Source organism: Suricata suricatta, chromosome 1, assembly GCF_006229205.1.
Source record: "Suricata suricatta isolate VVHF042 chromosome 1, meerkat_22Aug2017_6uvM2_HiC, whole genome shotgun sequence".
NCBI classification, from domain to species: Eukaryota; Metazoa; Chordata; class Mammalia; order Carnivora; family Herpestidae; genus Suricata; species Suricata suricatta.
The window spans coordinates 114260567-114269285 of record NC_043700.1 but is presented as its reverse complement, the minus strand read 5'-3'; the positions used below and the strand labels follow the sequence as shown (position 1 = coordinate 114269285).

Sequence of the window (8719 nt, the reverse complement as noted above, 5' to 3'; positions counted from 1 at the left end):
TATATATATATATACACACACACACACACAGTATTTAAAGAAGTCAAGTCAACAACATCTTTTATGTCCTTCATAAAGGTATATTCTGGGAAGATTTGGGGTCTATTGTGAATCATTAGGTTTTACACTGATAAATTTATGCTCTTGTAAACATACTGATACATATTTGATTACTCATAATGCAGATGTGACGGTGTCCTAACAAGCAAATTAGGAAACTTCCAATAAGTGGACCATTCCTTTTGCATGGAAATGAATCACACTCAGGAACTCATTACAGCAACAAAACAGAACAGTTCTAGACTTGCAGCTCAAAACTCTCACTTCCCAGGCAAAGCAGTAACCTATTAAAATGTGAAAATAACAAGTCTTCCTCCAAAGTTACTGGTAATTAATAACGGCAATTAAATTTCACAAGGCCAGTTTGATTTGCAAATCAGGAAATCATTAATATAGAAAGATATTATCTTGTTTTAATCACTACTCACTTGCCTCCAAACCTAGAAGTCTGTCCTTCTTGCAGCAAGCTCGCTATTTATGCTGACACCCGGCTGCTTGGAGCACCAGCACCTGCACATCCAACACGCCCCCTTCCCCCCCCCACACCCATGGATGTCCGGAACCTCTCCTCCTGGAACATAAAGTTTGGGCCTCAGAAATCCTCTGGATCTGAAATGGGAGCCTGCCTGCACTTAGATTCATGTTCGCTTCATTTGCGTTTCAGTTCCATCCAGTGAATTCCTGGAAATCAGGTTAAAAGCAAATCCCATTTTGCTTTAAATGTCTGAGGCTTTATTTCTGACGTAGATTCCAAATAAATTATGTGTATGCCCAACAGTATGTCACAGAAGCAAAAATGTAACTCGAGTAAACCTTTTACCAAAATGTACTTGTCAAGTAACATTCTATGTCTTAAAAAATGATCTTAAGTGTATGTTATACCATGTTTACACCTAGGCCCCAGTGTACTAAAAGATGCACATAGAAAATGAAAACTTCAAGCATATTGTTAAAGAGGAATAAAACTAAAATCAGTATATTGGTTTTAACACTGGACATATTTATAATTAATACACTTCTGGTTGATCTAGAATTTAGAAGGGAATTGGAAGAAAGAGGATGGGGGACATTTGACTCTCTCACTTTATTTTAATATGTCTGCTCAAATGTTTGAGGTCTTTTTCTCTCCTTTCCTCTCTCCTCTATCCACTGACCCCCATCCTTCTCGCCCTGACCCCCCCTTCCCTTTCCTCTGGCACCTTACCCTCCCCATCAATGTGTCCATAGCAAACAGAGGCAACCAGTGTTTCGCACTGAGGTCTTTCCTTAAGGAAAAGTAAGGATGAAATTTAGTGATATTCAATGCTAAATATTCAGGAGCAAATCTTCTCATTTAAAACATTTATTTGGCATTTCAAAAATAGGGTTTTTTCCTCAGCTTTATTGAGCTACAACTGACATATAAAATTGTAAGGTTTGAAACACGTACATTGTGGTTGTAAGGACACAGGTCTGAATCAAACTGACTCTGACCTTGGAGGCCAAGGTGTCAGTTTCTCAGAATCATTAGACAATAGAAGGGCACACATTGCCCAAGGCAGGAGGGACCACCCTTGTAACACCCAATCAGGAAAGGCCAGCTAACACTCTAAACATTTCTAAGGGCGGGCCTAGAGATAGAAGCTATGCCCTACGTGGGGGTCCTGGGTCCACTCTGTAATTGGTCAATACTCTAAATGTTGTGACTGGGTCCCTCCAAAAGTAACAAATACTCTAGGCAATGTGAATGGTTAAACCTGCTGTCAATAATATTGTATAATAATAATTGGATCACTGTACCTGTGTCACAATTTCCTGTAACTCCCCCTTCCCAAACCCATAAAAACCCTGCCCGCCTTTGTTCGGGGCTCTCAGCATGGATCCACCACGTTGGTAAAGTCTGTGAACCCGAGCTTAGGCTTGGCCAGCCCAAGTCAGTAATAATAAAACCCTTTGCTTTTGCATGTGTGACTCGGTCTCCCTGGCGGTTTCTGGTTTTTGGGGACGATATTAAAAATCTGGGCATAACATGGTGATTTGCTATACATGTGCATTGTGAAAGTATTCATCCCCTTAACACATGTATCAACTCACATACTCAACATTTTGTTTTTGTTTTTGTTTTTTGGGGAGTACACTTACCACACTTAAGTTTTACTCTCTCAACAAATTTCAATTATATGATACAGTGCTAACACCTGGAGTCACCATGTTATACATTAGATCCTCAGATCTTATTTATTTATAGCTGAAAGTTTGTATTCTTTCACCAGCCACTTTCTATTTCCCCCATTTCCCAGCCTGTGACAACCACTTTGCTACTCTTTGTTTGTATGACTTTGAGTTTTTTTGAGATTTATCATATAAGTGATACCATGGAGTATTTGTCTTTCTCTGTTTGATTTATTTCACATAGCATGTGCCTTCAAGGTCCATCCATGTTATTGCAAATGGCAATATTTCCTTCTTTCTCCTGGCTGAATACTATTTTGTTATATATTTTTAAATGTATGTATTATACACACACATCAAATCACATCACATCACATCATCTTTTTTATCCATTCATCCTCACAGACACTGTTCAGGGATATTCCAGGAGAAAATCTTTATAACTGATTTTGTGTTTTGAATTTTCTACTTCACCATCAAAGAACAAAAGGAAATAAAATGAAAACTATGTGTCAATTAAACATACTGCTCATTATAATTTTTTAAATTTTACATATTTTTTCATGCAAAACAATTTATATGAATCAAATTGCTCTTCAAATATTTCATATTTCTTACAAGATTATAAAAACATAATATTTTAATATAGAATATTTGAAAAATGGTAGATTCTTATTGAAATTTTGACCCATTATTTTCATATTGACTTATTTTTTTTTAATTTATTTATTTTGAGAGAGAAAGAGAGAAACAGAGAAGGAGAGAGAGAGAGAAGGCAGAGAGGCAGAGAGAAAGAGAAAGAGAATCCCAAGCAGGCTTCATGCTATTAGCGCAGAGTCTGACACGGGGCTCAAATCATGAGATCATGACCTGAGTGGAAACCAAGAGTTAGACGCTTAACCAACAGAGCCACCCAGGCACTCCACCTCATTATTATATATTGAGAAAACTAAAGCATATGAAGATTGAAGAACCACTCCAAAGTCATATATTTCTGGACAGTAATAAATAATATTAAAATATTAAATGTAAGATTTACAAAGAATATGAAGAATTTGCATATTCAAGAAATAAACAAATTTATATTAGTTATTTTTTCTTAGACAATATTTTAATTGAGATAAAATTCACCTATCATATACTTTACACATTTAAAGTGTACAATTCAGGGGTGCCTGGGTGACTCAGTTGGTTAAGCATCTGACTTTGGCTCAGATCATGATCTCACAGTTGGTGAGTTGGAGCCCCATACTGGTCTCTGTGCTGACAATTCAGAGCCTATAGCCTGCTTCAAATTCTAGGTCTCCCTCTCTCTCTGCCCCACCCCTGCTCACTCTCTCCCTCTCTCTCTCCTTCAAAAATAATAAATAAAGTGTACAATTTAGTGGGTTTTCTTATATTTACAGGGTTATACAACCATCCCTATTATTTAATTCCAGAATACTTCCATCATCCCCAACAACAAAAAAAAAAAAACAAAAAAAATGCTGTATCCATTAGCAATCACTTCCCATTCTTCTCTGTCAGCCATTAATCTATTATCTGTCTCTATGGATTTGCTTATTTTGGACATTTAATATATGAGAAGAATCATAATGTGGTCTTTGTATATGATTTCTTTCACTTAACATGTTTTCAGAGTACATCCATGCTGTAGCATACATCACTATTTTTTTTCATTTTTATAACTGGATGATATTCTATTGCATAATTCTACCACTTTTAAAATTCATTCATCAATTGCTTGACATTTGTGGTTATTATGAATATTGCTGCTATGAACTTCACATAGACGTTTTGTATGGATATATGCTCAGTTGTCTTGGGTATATAACAGGAATGAAATTGCTGGGTCACATGGAAATTCTATGATTAACTTTTTGAGGATCCGCCGAACTCTTCTATCAAAAGTGGCTGTAGCATTTTATATTCCCATCGGTAATGTATAAGAGGCTTCCCACTTTCCTACATCCTTGCCAACACTGCTATTGTTAGGCTTTTTAATTCTAGCCATTCTAAAAGGTGTGAAATAGTACCTTATTGTGGGTTTGATTTGTAGTTCTCTAATAACTAATGATGCTGATCATCCTTTCATGTGCTTATTGACCATCTGTGTATCTTCTTTGGAAAATGTCTGTTCAGATCCTTTGCCCATATTGTAAAATTAGGTTCTTTGTATTTTAGTCATTGAGCTGAGAAGGGTTTTTTTATATGTTCTGTATACTAGTCCCTTATAAATATAGATCTATACAATAGATATATACATTTGTAAATATTTTTCCCATTCTGCAGGTTGTCTTCGCTTTTGTAGAGAGTCCTTTGAAATTCAAAAGTTTTACTATTTGATGCAGTCCAATTTATTTTTATTTTGGTTGCTTGCGCTTCTTGTGTCAAATCTAAGAAATCATTGCATGAGTCAAAGTCACAAAGATTTACATCTATGTTTATTCTAAGAGCTTTATAGTTTTTAGCTCTTACATTCAGGTCTTTGATCCATTTTCAGTTAATTGTTGAATATGTTGTGAAGTAAGAGTTCGACTTCATTCTTTTGCACGTGGATACCCAGTTGTCCACATTTATCGAAAAGACTGTTATTTCCTCCGTTGAATTGTCTTGGTTCTTATTATATTACACCGCTGTGTCACCAGCACATACTGCTAAAGCAATTGCCTTGTCTGTGTCAGTGTTTCCCTTTCTTCTCAGGCCTCAGCATTTGGGTTCAACCACAGATAGAAGTCATTCTGACAATTGCTAAGGATGTTTTGAGAGCCACTGTAAAGCATTCCATTGTGCTTTCAATCGTTGTTCTATTGCTTTTCCCTACTTGGTCTTTTTGATCAAAAGTTGTCAGGAGGCTTCAACAAAGAGACTGCAGAACTGTTTGAAAGGAGATGAGATCACCTTCCTTCCAGTCTTGTTTGCCTCTGATCCAACACAGAAATCTCAATTTCCAAACACCACGCTTTAAAAGTAAGATTGCAATGTCTCTGGACTCATCAGCCTGTACTCAAACACACAGAAAAAAGTTAAGCAGGAAAAGACCCAAACACCCATTGGAGACTAAAGAACAGCCTTTCCCCAAAAGCAATTAAAACAGAAAAACACCTCATCTTTCGACTTTCACAATTTGGCAGAAAAAAGTTCTAAGTGAAAGCACTTGAACAAAGTTAATAACTTACCAAAAGGATATGGTCATCAAAAAAAAAGTACCAAAATGTTGATAGCTATGTTTCAAAAAAATTATCTTGTTTAGTTTATGGTTCTGTTCTCAGAGTAAATGCTTGGGCCCTAAAGACTGGGGTTTCAGTGTTTGAAGGAAGTGTATTTAGAGCCGGTGAGGACATCTGGATTTCGTTAGTGTGTAACACCAGCCCAAACTAAGAAGTGTTTAGAAACAATGATAGTCCTGTCAGATTCAAAATGTGACACCTTAAATAAGTCACTACAAATAAATACTTTAGCAAATTACTTGTTACCTAGCAAGCATCTAATGATAATAATAGTTTGCTATTATTATCACTAGTTGTCACTGAACTGCCCAGTTAATTACTGTGTACATGACTCTTATTGCTTGAAAATATTGACAGCTGATTAAAGTGACATTTTCTAAACAACCTCAGGAATTATTTTTCATTTATTCTAGAAGTTTCAGTAATTGATTAAAAAAACAACAACAAGGTTAGCAATGAGACACTAACACATATTCACAAGAATAGCTAACATTTTCAGAAACTTATAATACCAAACGATGATGAGAACGTAGAGTAAATGGAACTCGGAAACATTGCTGGGAAGAGTATAAATTAGTATAATAATTTGGAATTCTGCCATTACAAATTAGAACTTATTTCACAATTCAAGAATTAATAGTTCATGTGACCACCAGAATACATATATAAAAATACCAATACCAGCTTTAGTCATAACAGCCCATACTGGAAATAATGCATACCCAATAACAAGAAAACAGATAAATGAATTATGTGTGCTCATAAAATAGAATACTACACAGCAGTAAAAATAGATTATAACCACAGACGCGCAGCACATATTTTCCCAGACATTACAGTGATCAAAAGAAACCAGACACAACACAAGGCACCTGGGTGGCTCAGTCAGTTAAGTGTCCGACTTTGGCTCAGGTCATGATCTCATAGTCCATGAGTTTGGGCCCTATGTTGGGCTCTGTACTGACAGCTCAGAGCCTGGAGCCTGCTTCGGGTTCTGTGTCTTCCTCTCTCTTTGTCCTTTCCCTGCTTTTGCTCTTTCTCAAAAATAAATAAACATTTAAAAAATGTTTTAAATACACAACAAAATACACCACTTGTTGGTATTTATATTAAGTTCAAGAGCATGCAAATGTCATTGAAGATGTTAGAACACGAGAAGTAAGAGTAGTGATTACTTTGGAGGAGAAGTATAGATGGAAAAGTGAGGAAAAGTCTGTGGTATGGGAATATTCTGTGTCTTTTTTTTTTATTAATTTAAATTTTTTATTTTTTTTTACTTTATAAAGTTTCATTTTTTTTAACATATGCAATTATTTTCCATCATTTACAATACAGTAGTTGCAATGATATTCTGTGTCTTGAGCTGGGTATTACAGAGATGTGCACAGAGGAAAAATAGACCGACCCATGCATTTATAATCAGTGCACTCATTTATGTACTTTACTCACATATGATAAACTTTATTAAAACTTTTTTTAAACAAGGTGGGAGAAATGCCCCTGGCAAAGAGAGAAATTTTCAAACCTTTTAAAACATGAAATACAAGAATACATCTCATCCACATGTAACACAGAGGCAGAATAAAGATTCTAAAGTGAAGAAGCCAGAGAACAGTTGGTCTGAAAAAAAGAGGTGATGAAGACATCACGCATCATGAATCCATGAGGGCCCTTCTGAGTCCATGAATCCTATGATTTCACATCTGAGAGATAAAATGATAAACAAAAAAAAAATCTCTGCTACAGAAGCAACCCAGTTCTTATTACAATCATGGGATGTTACAGAAAAAAATATATAACCTAAAATTTCTAGCATTCATTTCTTTTGCTCTCCCACAAACTCCTCATCCAAGGAGTCTATCAATATTCAAGTTCAGCCACGCTAACCTAAGTCATATGTTAATTCAATTCTACTTGAATGGCTTTTACATAATCCCTAAGCAGGGACCTTGTCAAAATCTTTGCTCAGTACAATTCCTGGGACACTGCTGACATTCAGTTGAGTGCATAGTATAATTAATATCATAATAACAATAACACACAAGGAAAATACATACCTCCCACAGTTTGCAGAAATACCAGGCTGAAGTACTAACACAGAATTTTAATTCAGAATCAACAAGGAAAAGAGAAATCGAAAAGCAGCCAGAGGAATTGGATTCAATAAATCCACAAAGTCAGCCGAAACTGCACAAGAAACTGTACTTATTAGGCAAGCTATCCTGTGGGGGACAACTAAATTAAGCAAGGTAATTTCGTGTTTCTATTGCATTTGCTTGACTACAATGAAGGTTGAAGTCTTAGTAGCTACATGAAGCCAAATCTTCTTCTGAAGGTGAAAGGGGTTGAAAATGTGTGTGTGTGTGTGTGTGTGTGTGTGTGTGTGTGTGTGTGTGTGTCTATACATCTATGTATGTGTATCTCTGTGTACTTGAAAATGTTCAGTGGTACTGATGGGTAGCATGAGACAGGAAGAAAGGGTAATAAAACACTTCTGTGACTGAAAAAGTTTGTCTAATTAAAGAAATGAGTTACACCTTTAGCACCTTATCCCACTACACGGGGAATGGCTGGTATAATGAGGATTAATAAACATTCCCTAAAGGTGCAAAGTTGTTGATTTTTTTCCTCTGGAGAGCGGCCAACCCTCCCTATTCTCCAACCCTCAGGTCATGAGCACACAGCTGACTTTGCCAACAAAAAGAAAACTGCTCTAGCCTGCATATCACAGGAACACCTGTCAAAAAGCCCCAAGGCAGGGAGGATTTTCCCCAAATCCAGGTTCCCTCCAAAAGGCTCCTTTTACAATCCCTACGGATGAGGCTCCCAACTGTGCCCCTGGACGGCAACCGCAGCTTCACCCGGAGAACTTAGAGACGCCAACCCTCCTGCACCACCTCCCATTTACTGAATCAGAAACTCTGGGGCCTCGGCCAGGGAATCTGCTTTAAAGAAGGCTTCTAGATGATCTTGAGGCATGCTCCCTTTGAACTTGTTCATCTCAGTTCCACATGCTCCTCTTCCATCCCCTCCAAAACAGTAACTGGCCTGGTCTCAACTTCCGCAGCTGCAAGTCTCTTCTTGCTCTATTTATTGTTTAAAATTATTCTTCATGGTGGAGTCATCTTTCCCACTTGTCACTTTATACAACATTATGCAGACAGAATATACTCTCCCGCTAGATCATGAGAATGCAGGAAAAGTTTTGTCCTGTCCCCAAACCTCGCCTATATTTATTATATTATATTAGGGCCACCGCAAAGCACACGCATCTTCCG

General features: G+C 36.8%; 1 pseudogene; it reads right to left on the bottom strand.

Annotated features, from left to right (window-relative positions):
* The window catches only part of LOC115301525, a 16089-nt pseudogene extending 7669 nt beyond the window's left edge, over nucleotides 1–8420 (bottom strand).
* Between the last annotated feature and the right edge of the window lie 299 nt (nucleotides 8421–8719).